The following is a 15,186-nucleotide window of genomic DNA, read 5'->3' as shown; positions in this document are numbered from 1 at the left end:
TAGGGAAGGTGCCATTGGAGTAGGGTCACAGAATTATTTTTTTCTCTCCCTTCATTAGCCCAGAAGATTGTACTACTGCTCTGGCTCAGATCAGTTAACAGCACAAAGCAGGCACTGAACAGGTGCCCTCCAGCTCTATATCCTCTCTTGAACATTTCTTTTGACTGTGCATTCCCTCAGCATCCCACCTTCAGTGCCCTCAGCCCTAATCCCAGGAACTCCCTCCCTGAACATCTGCCTCGCTCTCCATCTTTAAAAATCTCCTGAATACCCACCTTCTCAAACTAAGCCTTCAATCATCCTTCCGAATCCCTCCCTTCCACCTTTCCTACGTCTACATGTGAAGTGCCTCGAGTTGTTCTTTCTGTTAATGGACGATATAAATGCAAGTTGTTAAACGTGGGACATTCCTAATCTCTATGGCTTAGTAACATAATACGCTGGAAATCTCAGTAGGTCAGGCAGCATCTGTGGAGAGAAATAGAGTTAATGTTTCAGGTCGATGACCTTTCGTCAGATCTGGTGAATCTTTGAAAAGAACAATCTTAAGGAGCACTGAAAGGGGGAAGGAAAAAAGAACAAAAGGGAAGATCTGTTATAGGGTGGAAGGCAGGAGAGATTAGAGAGACAAAAGAGATGATGGGCCGAATTGAAATGGCAATGGCAGAAATTAGAAAAAAGTTAGGGTGTGAATGGCGGAATATTGACCAGCTGCCATTGGAGACAAAGAGAAAAAAAACATAAGATGGGGAGGGGGGTGGGGAGAGGGAGCCAAATATGGGCAGAGGTTATTTGAAATTGTTTTATGTTAATTGGCAATAAAATCTATACAGTAAACTATTACACAAATGTAGGGTGATAGATGCCTTAGAGTAGGATATAAGGGAGATACTGGCGCCATTAAGTTGCATGGAAACTTCAAAAAAATGTTAACGTTGGTAAAGTCCCTTTGATTCAATTACTGCTTTGTATCTCTGCCAGCCATTTTTTGGGGAGTAAAATTCCACTGCTCCATTCCTAGAACACACCAAAAGCACATTTGGGCCATTGCATGCTTCCAGCCTGTGATTTTCCAACCATTAATTTTAATGAACACAAAAGCACAGACTGGGAGTGCACAGTCTCCCATTATGTGCTCGCAGCATGTGCTGGAGTGCAACCACAGAATTTTTACTCCACTGTTACCTTAATCACTGGAGAGTAAAGTTTGCAGACAACATTATTGGATATGTAATAAAGATAAGAATGGGAACGGCAGTGTGTGGTTATCTTACTGGACTAGTAACACAGAACCTTGGACTAATAATCCGCTACTAATATGAATTCAAATCCCACCATGGCAGTTTGAGAATTTGAATTCAGTTTAATAAACCTGAAATGAAAAGCTTGTATTTGTAAGTTAATAGTCTATTTCACTTTAGAGCCTATGCCACCAGTGGTGAGTGAACTTATTTTGGCAACATCCACTATGGAGGGCTCCCAATACGTCGTCACGCAGCCAGAGCATCCCATGTAACATTCAGATAATGTTCACAGATTGACATGATGACTTCCAAAGTACGCCAGATCAGACTTTAATATCCTCAGATTCAGCTGGTTTCAAACAATGGATTTTTGCCATCGGTTTTCGGCACATCAGAGACCAGTTTTAAATGATGTGAATCGCACCTCTAGAATGGATGATGGGATCCCATAGGCTCAGAAAAACAGGCAAATGTCTAAGGGTCATCTTGGCTCACTTGGTAATCCCTTTAAATTTCAATCAGAGAACTGCAGACTCAAGTTTCAATCAGAGAACTGCAGACTCAAGTTTCGATCCATAACTTAAGCACATGATCCAGACTAACACTCCAATGCAGTATTGAAGGAATCTCATCTTGTTAGAGGTAGTGTAAAATGAGTGGAAATAAAAATAAGGAGAGATGTAAAATGGGCTGCCGACTCGCTATCACCCGTTTTACACTATCGCACAAAGTCAAGATTTGCCCCTGTGTCCTTTAGATGAGGATGTGGATTCAGTGGTTGTGAAAGATTCTGTGGGACCTTACTGCATGCAAAATAGTGACTGCACTTCAATGCAATTCATTTTTTGTGAGGCACTTTGGGATATTACTGAAAGATAAATACCAACGACATAGGTTAAAAAAAAGGGATGAGGTCCTACGAGACGAATTTAAGGAGCAAGGAGCTAAATTAAAATGTAGGACCTCAAAAGTAGTAATCTCGGGATTGCTACCAGTGCCACGTGCTAGTCAGAGTAGGAATCGCAGGATAGCTCAGATGAATATGTGGCTTGAGCAGTGATGCAGCAGGGAGGGATTCAAAGTCCTGGGGCATTGGAACCGGTTCTGGGGGAATTGGGACCAGTACAAACCGGACGGTCTGCACCTAGGCAGGACCAGAACCAATGTCCCAGGGGGAGTGTTTGCTAGTGCTGTTGGGGAGGAGTTAAACTAATATGGCAGGGGGATGGGAATCAATGCAGGGAGACAAAGGGGAAAAAAAAGGAGACAAAAGCAAAAGACAGAAAGGAGATGAGTAAAAGTGGAGGGCAGAGAAACCCAAGGCAAAAAACAAAAAGGGCCACTGAATATAAAGGGGCTGCAAGAGGGGTTGAAACTAAAAATCATGGTTTAAAAACTAGTATTAAAACACTCTACCTAAACGCACACAGCATTCGAATTAAAGTAAATGAGTTGACAGCACAAATCATTACAAATGGGTATGATTTGGTGGCCATTACAGAAACGTGGTTGCAGGGTGGCCAAGACTGGGAATTAAACATACAGGGGTATCTGACGATTCGGAAAGATAGACAAGAAGGGAAAGGAGGTGGGGTAGCTCTGTTAATAAAGGATGATATCAGGGCAGTTGTGAGAGACGATATTGGCTCTAATGAACAAAATGTTGAATCATTATGGGTGGAGATTAGAGATAGTAAGGGGAAAAAGTCACTGGTGGGCATAGTTTATAGGCCCCCAAATAATAACTTCACGGTAGGGCGGGCAATAATCAAGGGAATAATGGAGGCATGTGAAAAAGGAATGGCAGTAATCATGGGAGATTTTAACCTACATATCGATTGGTCAAATAAAATCGCACGGGGTAGCCTTGAGGAGGAATTCATAGAATGCATACGGGATTGTTTCTTAGAACAGAATGTTACAGAACCTACAAGGGAGCAAGCTATCTTAGATCTGGTCCTGTGTAATGAGACAGGAATAATAAACGATCTCCTAGTAAAAGATCCTCTCGGAATGAGTGATCACATTATGGTTGAATTTGTAATACAGATTGAGGGTGAGGAAGTAGTGTCTCAAACGAGCGTACTATGCTTAAACAAAGGGGACTACAGTGGGATGAGGTTAGAGTTGGCTAAAGTAGACTGGAAACACAGACTAAACGGTGGCACAATTGAGGAACAGTGGAGGACTTTTAAGGAGCTCTTTCATAGTGCTCAACAAAAATGTATTCCAGTGAAAAAGAAGGGCGGTAAGAGAAGGGATAACCAGCCGTGGATAACCAAGGAAATAAAGGAGAGTATCAAATTAAAAACCAATGCATATAAGGTGGCCATGGTTAGTGGGAAACTAGAAGATTGGGAAAATTTTAAATGACAGCAAAGAATGACTAAGAAAGCAATAAAGAAAGGGAAGATAGATTACGAAGGTAAACTTGCGCAAAACATAAAAACAGATAGTAAAAGCTTTTACAGATATATAAAACGGAAAAGAGTGACGAAAGTAAATGTTGGTCCCTTAAAAGATGAGAAGGGGGATTTAATAATGGGAAATGTGGAAATGGCTGAGACCTTAAACAATTATTTTGCTTCGGTCTTCACAGTGGAAGACACAAAAACCATGCCAAAAATTGCTGGTCACAGGAATGTGGGACGGGAGGACCTTGAGATAATCACTATCACTAGGGGGGTAGTGCTGGACAGGCTAATGGGACTCAAGGTAGACAAGTCCCCTGGTCCTGATGAAATGCATCCCAGGGTATTAAAAGAGATGGCGGAAGTTATAGCAGATGCATTCGTTATAATCTACCAAAATTCTCTGGACTCTGGGGAGGTACCAGCGGATTGGAAAGCAGCTAATGTAACGCCTCTGTTTAAAAAAGGGGCAGACAAAAGGCAGGTAACTATAGGCCAGTTAGTTTAACATCTGTAGTGGGGAAAATGCTTGAAACTATCATAAAGGAAGAAATAGCGGGACATCTCGATAGGAATAGTGCAATCAAGCAGACGCAACATGGATTCATGAAGGGGAAATCATGTTTAACTAATTTACGGGAATTCTTTGAGGATATAACGAGCATGGTGGATAGAGGTGTACCAATGGATGTGGTGTATTTAGATTTCCAAAAGGCATTCGATAAGGTACCACACAAAAGGTTACTGCAGAAGATAAAGGTACGCGGAGTCAGAGGAAATGTATTAGCATGGATAGAGAATTGGCTGGCGAACAGAAAGCAGAGAGTCGGGATAAATGGGTCCTTTTCGGGTTGGAAATCAGTGGTTAGTGGTGTGCCACAGGGATCGGTGCTGGGACCACAACTGTTTACAATATACATAGATGACCTGGAAGAGGGGACAGAGTGTAGTGTTACAAAATTTGCAGATGACACAAAGATTAATGGGAAAGCGGGTTGTGTGGAGGACACAGAGAGGCTGCAAAGAGATTTAGATAGGTTAAGCGAATGGGCTAAGGTTTGGCAGATGGAATACAATGTCGGAAAGTGTGAGGTCATCCACCTTGGGAAAAAAAACAGTAAAAGGGAATATTATTTGAATGGGGAGAAATTACAACATGCTGCGGTGCAGAGGGACCTGGGGGTCCTTGTGCATGAATCCCAAAAAATTAGCTTGCAGGTGCAGCAGGTAATCAGGAAGGCGAATGGAATGTTGGCCTTCATTGCGAGAGGGATGGAGTACTAAAGCAGGGAGGTCCTGCTGCAACTGTATAGGGTATTGGTGAGGCCGCACCTGGAGTACTGAGTGCAGTTTTGGTCACCTTACTTAAGGAAGGATATACTAGCTTTGGAGTGGGTACAGAGACGATTCACTAGGCTGATTCCGGAGATGAGGGGGTTACCTTATGATGATAGATTGAGTAGACTGGGTCTTTACTCTTTGGAGTTCAGAAGGATTTAAAATAATGAAAGGGATAGACAAGATAGAGGCAGAGAGGTTGTTTCCACTGGTCGGGGAGACTAGAACTAGGGGGCACAGCCTCAAAATACAGGGGAGCCAATTTAAAATCGAGTTGAGAAGTAATTTCTTCTCCCAGAGGGTTGTGAATCTGTGGAATTCTCTGCCCAAGGAAACAGTTGAGGCTAGCTCATTGAATGTATTCAAGTCACAGATAGATAGATTTTTAACCAATAAGGGAATTAAGGGTTACGGGGAGCGGGCGGGTAAGTGGAGCTGAGTCCACAGCCAGATCAGCCATGATCTTGTTGAATGGCGGAGCAGGCTCGAGGGGCTAGATGGCCTACTCCTGTTCCTAATTCTTATGTTCTTATGTTCTTATAAGTTCCTGAAATAAGAAAAATAATATAAAGATGAAGTTTAAGGAAAAAGATAATGGGGAAGTGTTTCTGTTCATAAAATAACATTATTATGATAATAAGGTTAATCCTGACATGTGTATATCAAGACATTAAAGCCACACTCCCCAGCATTTTCTGTCAATTAATTCACTGACATCCAGCTCCGTGCAACTGTCATTGCATGCTTGCCTTCCTCCCTATTTGACTGTAGTCAGTGCATCTCCAGCTATGGTACCATCACCCCTCAAGTATTCTATGCCTCAGTTAATAAAGGCAAGTATTATGTATGCCTTCTTCACCACCTTATCTATCTGGCCTGCTACCTTCAGGGATCTGTGGACATGCACCCAAAGGTTCCTTTGTTCCTCCTCACTTCTCTGTGCCCTACCATTTAATGTGTATTCCCCTGCCTTGTTTGCCCTCCCCAAATACATGATCCCACACTTCTCTGGATTAAATTCCATTTGCCACTATTCTTCCCACCTGACCAGTTCATTGCTATCTCCCTGCAGTCTACAGCTTTCTTCTTCATTATCAACCACACATCCGATTTTAGTATCATCCTATAATCATACCTCCTACATTCAAGTCTAATTCATTAATACATACCACAAAAAGCAAGGATCCTTGTACTGAGCCCTGCGAACCCCACTGGAAGAGCCTTCCAGTCACAGAAACACCCATCGACCATTACCCTTTGCTTCCTGCCACTGAACCAATTTTGGATCCAACTTACCATTTTGCCCTGGATCCCATGGGCTTTTACTTTCGTGACCAGTCTGCCATGTGGGACCTTATCAAAAGCCTTGCTAAAATCCATAAACACCACATCAAATGCACTACCCGCATTGACCCTCCTTGTTAGCTCTTCAAAAAATGCAATCAAGTTAGTCAGACATGACCTTTCCTCAACAAATCCATGCTAACTGTCCTTGATTCATCCATGTCTTTCTAAATGAAGATTTATCCTGGGATTTATGAATGGGAATACCCCATAAAATTCAAGTACACATCAAATAAATGTAAAAAATTACCAATTTAAAATTAATCAAAATGCCATAAAATTAAATATTTAAACAAAAATTTAATTTTTTGAAAAATAATTTTAAATATTTTATGGGGGTAAAAATAACCTTACTATATTTTACAGGTCTTTTAATGTTTAAATGATTGAAAAAAAATCTTTTTATATTTATTGAAACTCTTAGGCTGGTAAAAGCAGGCCTTATGCCTGCTTTTACCAGGCGTGAGAATTTCACGGGCATTCGCTGGGCAGAAATTGGGCAAATAGTCCAACTCTCTGACCACGGATGCTCTTTTCCCGAAGATTCTTGATAGATCACAAGTTCAGGATTTTCGCACCTCGTTCATGCCCATACTGGCTGCAAATTATGGGCCATGGTATTGTGAAGCAATGGCCCCGATATTTACCTTCGAGTCGTGTTTGGATTGAGGGGGTCATATATCGCATGGAAAACTTGAAAGTAATGTCAATGCGACTGGCATTTTAACGCAGCTAGCTCATTATAATTTTACTTCCGTGTTTGGCATTGATTGTACAGAAGTGGGTGTGATGCGGATGCACATGACGCAAACACAACTCCTGTTTTTGAAGGGCCAATCCAAAGATGGAATTTGGAGGAGTTGGGAGGTTTGGCACAGAGACAGTAATTTCAGAATATGGAGTCAGGACATTCAATTTTTAATTCATCCCCGCTTTAAAGATGCCTCAGTTGGTGTACTGCTGGGGGCTGTGAGGAGCCGGAGAGAGATACGCTTCCCCAGCAACGGGAGGAAGAAACCAGCTACTGCTACAAAGAATACTTGGCTGGAGGTGGCCCAGAATGCCAGCAGCATTGTGCCACGCTCCTGGCTTCAGTGCAGGAAGTGCATTAATGACCTAATCTGGTCAGGAAAGGTGAGTGCAATTGCACATTCACCTGCAGGTTGTTGTGCACATGAGCCCCACCACCAATCTGCCTTGTCAAGCCTGCTCCATCACTTCACTCCTCACACCCACTTACCTTGCAAGTGCACCCATCCTTCTCTTTCTATGCACTTCCTCACATCTCCATCTATCCATCCAGCACTGTCACTCCCCCTGATCCTTATGCAATTTAAAGCCTCTCCCTGAAAGTCACCCTCACCAAATGCACAACGGGTATGCAGAGAAAGCAGGAATGGGGTACTGAAATGCATGATCAGCTATGATCATATTGAATGGTATTAGAGGCTCGAAGGGCCGACTGGCCTACTCCTGCACCTATTTTCTATGTTTCTATGTATGCATCCATCAGGTGAACACATGTCATTATAGTCACTCATAGGTCTGTTCTTTTTCCTGTTGCAGCGGAGAGGGAGGGAACTGGAGGTGATCCTCAATACATCTCACAGCTAACTACTGCAGAGGAGGAAGCATGGGAGATCAGTGGTGTCAGAGATGGGGACCTCCCAGATACCCGATGACAGAATTCAATATCATCGACCCACATGTCATACAGCACTCAGTCATGATTTCAGCAGCGAGTGAAATATGATCATCTTATTAATGATAAGGGCTTTCACACCTGCGGCAGCAGTCACTGGACCTCACGGACAATTAATCCTCAGAGGAACTCATTCCTTCTGAGGGTGCACTGTCACAGGACTCATGCTTACCATGCACCAGCACAGATACTCACACTTCGGTGGGTCCAGTTACAAAGACAGTTACGTTTTCATCTAGTGACTCACAGTTCACAAGTGAGCAATGGCAGGCAGTGGTGGCAGGGACAGCTGTGGGGAATCCGTGTTGGAGGGCGCAGCCCTCTCCAAGCTCTACTCAGCTGATCACAGATGCTGTATCCCGGGGGCCAGCGATGCAAAAGATAATCATTGAGCGGCAGCAGAAAATCTGCAAAGTACTGACAGGCCTTCCAAGTACGCTGTCCACGACTGCAGACAGAATGGAGGAGTCCAGCTCAAGCATGAGCGGGTAGATATCGCAGTCCATTGCGAGGATGTCTTCTTCCATGGATAGAGTGGATAATTCCGTGGCACATCAATCGCGGCAATCAAATGACCACAGCCAAGCAGGCTTTTAATGCCAATATGTCTAGCACCTTAAATAGGGGGATAGACACCTTAACATTGGCCTTACAGCGGGTTACTGATTTGCACCAATGTAGGCAGCACGACAGTGGTAGCAGTGAAATGCAGCTGGGCCATGAGAGGGATGTTGGTGAAAGGACCCATGGAAGTGGGGGCTCCACTTAAAGCGATCCCACTTCCCACCCATTGCTCCTTCTTCAATCAGTACCCAACAAGGGAGCAGCCAGGGAAGTGGAGCTGAGTCCATCAGCCATGATCTTATTGAATGGCGGAGCAGGTTCGAGGAGCCAAATGGCCTACTCCTGCTCCTATTTCTTATGTTCTTATGCTGCCGCCTCTCACATGGCCGAGTCTGCCCCTGCACAGGTGCAGGTGGAGCAATCTTTGGGGGGGCCCTCACAGGCAAGAAAACCTATAGGCAATGCTCCCTCTGATTTTTCTCTTGAATGTGCGGCTCCTTTAACGGACTGCGTGGCCCATTCAAATTTTCCATTGTAAAGCCGGCAAGCAGCCGGTAATGCACCTTCAGACCGCAGCTCGGCCACGTGGCCACGCAGCTTATCGGGAACATTGGTCATCGGCCAAGAGCATCTCAGCAGGGATCTGAGCAGCCTACCTCTACCTCTGCTGAAGCCAGAGGGGTTGCACCATGTAGGAGCAGTAGGAAAAGGAATTGCACAAGGGTTGGCACACATGAATTAGTGCTGGGTAACAAAATGTTATCTTGTTCTTTAGTAGACTTCATTACTTTGCACCACTTTCCTGTGTTGCCTATTCTTGGTTGCTGGGTGGCAACTTGCCTTTTCAGTTGTTTGTTGATGAATAGGAAGACATGAATTTACGGGAACTAATGGGGCAATGTGTTTGGTGGTCGGACTGCTTTGTGACAGTGGAATTGGGGAGGAGGCATTTGGGATGAGAGAGCTGTTGGATGTTGTTGTTACATCAATCCAGTGGTGGTAATTAACTGAACCTTACAGCTATAAGGGCATTCCTGGCATCCCGGGCAGCAATGTGAGCATCTGGTGCTGCAAAAGGGTCATCATCTTCCTCCTCCTCCTCCTCCTCAGATTTATCCACAGACGATGACTGCTCAGTGCCTTTTTCCTCCTGCAGATCCAATCCTCGCTCAATCATTCTGGGGATCCTGTCTGCTGCATGCTGAAAGGTGCCTCCAGATCCGTCCAGGCATCTGAAGCACATTTTGAGCATGCCAATGTCCCATCTGGTGGTCATAAGGTTTTTGTTGTACCGCTGTTGGGCTTCATTGGTTGGGTTTTCACAAGTGTCGTGTCATCAGTCAAATTTGAAGGGGTATTGTTTGTCTCCTAGCAGCCACCCTTTAAGTATGTTTGACCATCCAAAGAGCTGAGGGAACTTGGACTGCTGCAGGATGAAAACATCCTGGCAGCTCCCCAGGAATTTGGCACACACTTTCATAAACCTTTTTGTGTGGCTGCACAGCAGCTGCACATTGATGGAGTGGAAGCTCTTTTAGTTTATAAATACTCCTGGCTGATCTGGGGGTGCACGGATTGCCACATGTGTGCAGTCGATGATACCTTGCACCCGTAGGAAGCCAGCTGGAGATGCAACCCTGAGCGTGCTCCTGGGCACGGCCAAGGTGGCCGTTAACTGGTCCAGGTAGCAGGCGTTCGAGTGGGTCATTCAGCCCAACTGCCTGCCTCTCTTCCACAGTTACATTCGAGCCAGGGTGTCCCTGGAGATGGAGCAAGCGGTGTCTACTGATATGCTCGCGGCCTTCCGTGAGAGATGGGCACCGGAGGGACTGGAGTGCATCACCACCCCCGGCAACCAAATTTTAATTTGATCTGTTTGTGTCTAAAGTTTAATTTGCTCATTTGTAGGTTTTGGTGCCCCTTTAATAAGGGGGCATTTGATTTACTGGTTCAACTAAAATAGTTGCAAACCTGAGCGCCCGCTCATTCTGACTGGCATTATCACATGGATTGAGAACTGGTTGTCAGACAGGAAGCAAAGAGTAGGAGTAAATGAGGACTTTTCAGAATGGCAGGCAGTGACTAGTGGGGTACCGCAAGGTTCTGTGCTGGGGCCCCAGCTGTTTACACTGTACATTAATGATTTAGACAAGGGGATTAAATGTAGTATCTCCAAATTTGCGGATGACACTAAGTTGGGTGGCAGTGTGAGTTGCGAGGAGGATGCTATGAGGCTGCAGAGTGACTTGGATAGGTTAGGTGAGTGGGCAAATGCAGGGCAGATGAAGTATAATGTGGATAAATATGAGGTTATCCACTTTGGTGGTAAAAACAGAGAGACAGACTATTATCTGAATGGTGACAGATTAGGAAAAGGGGAGGTGCAACGAGACCTGGGTGTCATGGTACATCAGTCATTGAAGGTTGGCATGCAGGTACAGCAGGCGGTTAAGAAAGCAAATGGCATGTTGGCCTTCATAGCGAGGGGATTTGAGTACAGGGGCAGGGAGGTGTTGCTACAGTTGTACAGGGCCTTGGTGAGGCCACACCTGGAGTATTGTGTACAGTTTTGGTCTCCTAACCTGAGGAAGGACATTCTTGCTATTGAGGGAGTGCAGCGAAGGTTCACCAGACTGATTCCCGGGATGGCGGGACTGACCTATCAAGAAAGACTGGATCAACTGGGCTTGTATTCACTGGAGTTCAGAAGAATGAGAGGGGACCTCATAGAAACGTTTAAAATTCTGATGGGGTTAGACAGGTTAGATGCAGGAAGAATGTTCCCAATGTTGGGGAAGTCCAGAACCAGGGGACACAGTCTAAGGATAAGGGGTAAGCCATTTAGGACCGAGATGAGGAGGAATTTATTCACCCAGAGAGTGGTGAACCTGTGGAATTCTCTACCACAGAAAGTTGTTGAGGCCAATTCACTAAATATATTCAAAAAGGAGTTAGATGAAGTCCTTACTACTAAGGGGATCAAGGGGTATGGTGAGAAAGCAGGAATGGGGTACTGCAGTTGCATGTTCAGCCATGAACTCATTGAATGGCAGTGCAGGCTAGAAGGGCTGAATGGCCTACTCCTGCACCTATTTTCTATGTTTCTATGTTTCTATGTTTCTAACCCAAGTTGACATAATTGCCAGCCCTGGCAAATATCCCATCCGTGATCTGCCTTATCTATTAGTGTGCATTCAACTAGGAAATCCTGGATATGTCTCGGGCAGAGCCCTGGAAAGATCCAGAGACAGCAATGTTGAGGGCGGTGGTCACCAACGTTCCCTTTAAGCTGCAGGTCCCACGCAGCCGGTGAGCCGGGTTTTTAAATCGAAAAAACATGCATGCACAGAATTGTGAATGGCCTGCGCAGCCTATTAAAGGGGCCACATGGACCAAAAAAAATGAAAGGGGACATTTTGTGGTCACTTACACACATAATATGGTTATGCGTGGCCACATGATCCAGCAGGGAGCTGATCTTCTTCAAGAAGGCTGCAGATGTCTGCCACCACGTGACATGACAACCTCCGCCTCCAGAAGCACTGCTCTTCTGAGAGATCCAGGAAGCTGAGCCTCTGCCCGTAACACAGTGTTATGTGGGAACTGCCTCCTGGGAGCTCCCCACCTGTCTGTCGCTGCTGCTGATGGTCACTTTGATCCTCATCCGAGGTCCAATCTAAGGCAGCCAAGGTGCCACCCCTCCTCATCGGAGCCTCAACACCTCCAAAATGCAGACAGTAACCTCTTCCCACAAGGACTGTAAACAAACCATTTCCCAGTGGGAGGTAAGAAAGCAGCCGCGAGCACCGAGTATTTATTTCAGGTTTTGCGTGATTTTTAATGAGCCCCATGAATTTGCTTTGCGTCTTGCCTTGTTTTACACAGCCCGGGAAACCGGTGCATGCCCGTTACATTTGAAAGGACGTTGAACTATTGCTATACTGGAGCGATTTGCATATTTAAACTTGTAACCTGTATCTCCTGAGGGGGTGACACGGAACCTGCCCAATGCACCCAGTTGATCCTTGAATTTTGCGGCTTGGAGCCGGCCTCTGGACGGCTGGCACTTTTGGTGAGCTTAACCCCCCACCTGCACTTAAATCCACGCGTTCTTCAACATGAAAATCCCCCCCAATTGGTTTTCCAACTAATTAGCAGTTTCTCGTTAAATCAAACAAGCATTATTTAATAAAGGAACAGGGTTATTCTGTCCTATTTACATTTAGACTGCGACTGTCATTATGGTGACATCTGCTACATTGTGCACAATGATAAACCGTTACAAATGAGAATGATAGCTGTTTCACTGTGGCAGAACTGGTGTAGAGTGCTATCAGACCATTGCTGTGCCTAGAGTCATCCAGTCTCCTAGGCACCTATCAGTTTCCTCATTATCTGTATCACAGAAGAGTCGAGAAGGAACGACACCAGCCTTCAGAGCTTTGCAGCTCATTAGAGGAACGGAAATTAAAAGTCCCAGGAGTGAGCAAGCACATTGCCACATAACCAATAGTAAATAACAACCGCCATGGTGAGCGCTGTAAGACTGAATGTTATCTCATTACATTAATAGGTTCCTCTGGGGGAGGGGATGGCATGCAGTGCGCTGCCAAAATGGGCTTAGAAGATAATATGGGCACTACATTATACTGCCGCAATTTTCATTTGCAATATTTAAACAAACGACCATGTTATGACACCAAATGCTGCAAACTGACGATTGAATCTAAAGCAAGGTTAACACCATGTAGATAAAACACAAAGAAAACATTTAATATTAGAACAACTTAAAAAACAGAAGTAAATGTCTCACTGTATAACTGATATTCTAGTTGATCTGAGTGTTAGCAAATAAGTGAGATCTGTAGCCAATCAGTAAGGCTGGCAGAGAGAGTTTCTTACTGAAATAGTATTGTGTATGTATTATAGTGTGAAACTCTGATATGCTCTTAAGTGGACATCATAGGATAGAGTTCCATTTCCTGCTCTTAACTGCATCCCACAGGACTTGGACATAAATTACCATTTCTTCGTCGTTGCTGAGTCAAAATCCTGGAATTCTCAACCTACCAGTACTGTGGGAGCACCTTCACCACATGGACTGCAACAGTTCAAGAAGGCGGCTCACCACCACCTTCTCAAGGGCAACTAGAATTAAGCAATAAGCACCGGCCTTGCTAGAGATGTCCAAATGCCCTGGATGAATTTTTTTTTTAAATTACTTTTGGCTCACAAAATTGTAATGGTTTTTAAATTACAAGTCTAATTCCACAATCCTGCACTCGCAGTGAGAAAGACACACTCAAAGGGAGTAAGGATCAGGGATAGGGTTACAATATTACAGCCCTGATTCTCTGACCTGTGCTCCCTGCAATGTGGCTCTGTGCTAGGAGCACAGAATTAGCCCTTACAACTCTTGTTCAATCCTCAGTATATTCTGCCTTCTTGGCTTTGGAGGGAGTATAAAGTTAGGCTACAAAGTTAATAAATGGGATTGGGCACCTGAGGCAAGAGGAAAGATGAAAGGTACGAGGAATATTAACTTTGGTAAAAAGGCAGCCTAGAGTTGATCTAATTTGGCCTTACTAATAGCTCACCCTCTTACACCTTGAGTTACCGGCCATACTAATAGCTCACCCTCGTACACCTTGAGTTACTGGCCATACTAATAGCTCACCCCCTTACATCTTGCGTTGTCAGCAATAGGAGCTGCAGCTTGCAAGTGCAAGTTCCCTCTTTGAGTAACTTGAGTTTTTTCATACTAATTCAGAATTACTTGCTTTTCCAGGTCAACCTGCTTTATGTTTAATTAATTCAGTAAACACAGCTCAGAATCATTTGGAAGAGGAATAGGAGACTGGGCAGGAAGTATATTTTGAAAGCACTTGCCCTCCCTGACGGAGAGATTGGGAGAAACATCCATCAGTGCATGTCCTTCTGGACATTGTTGAGTATTCCTGACTTGATAGAGCAATAATCCCCAAGTAACTGAATTCTGTCAGGCACATTTGAAGAGAATGCATCTAATATGCCTGGGAGTCTACTGCAATGGCTTCTGTTGCATATAGTTAATTTTATATCTCAACAGCAATTCAGATCATTCGATGCAGTTGGTCACATTTGGGACTGAGTTAATGGCAGCCAACGTACAGAGGACAACTTCATGTAGATATGTGAAATTTTGCATTCAGAATGAAACTTGATTTATTGTGTAACTGGACAATCACAGTATACTATGAGAAAAATCTGACCAGAAACAACACAACAAATTATTTAATCTTATATGTCATTTTTCATAGTGCAGATCAATTCACTGCAATTACTGTTGAGTTGGAAGGCAACAAATGAGAATGACCAGTGAAAAATGTATTTTCCTTATCATCCAGGGTAGCACTTGCATCCCTTCAGGAATTTCTGAATTAACATTTCCCAGTAGCTTTCCAAATAGAACAGAATCTCCATCAATCTGTTCGCTGATGTGATCAACTTGTTTTTATTTTGGTTTGTTTTCCACGCTGTCAAGTCATCATAGAAACATAGAAACGTTGAAAATAGGTGCAGGAGTAGGCCATTCGGCCCTTCG

This window comes from Pristiophorus japonicus, chromosome 5, assembly GCF_044704955.1.
Source record: "Pristiophorus japonicus isolate sPriJap1 chromosome 5, sPriJap1.hap1, whole genome shotgun sequence".
Classification (NCBI taxonomy): Eukaryota; Metazoa; Chordata; class Chondrichthyes; family Pristiophoridae; genus Pristiophorus; species Pristiophorus japonicus.
Note: the sequence above shows the minus strand (reverse complement) of the source record.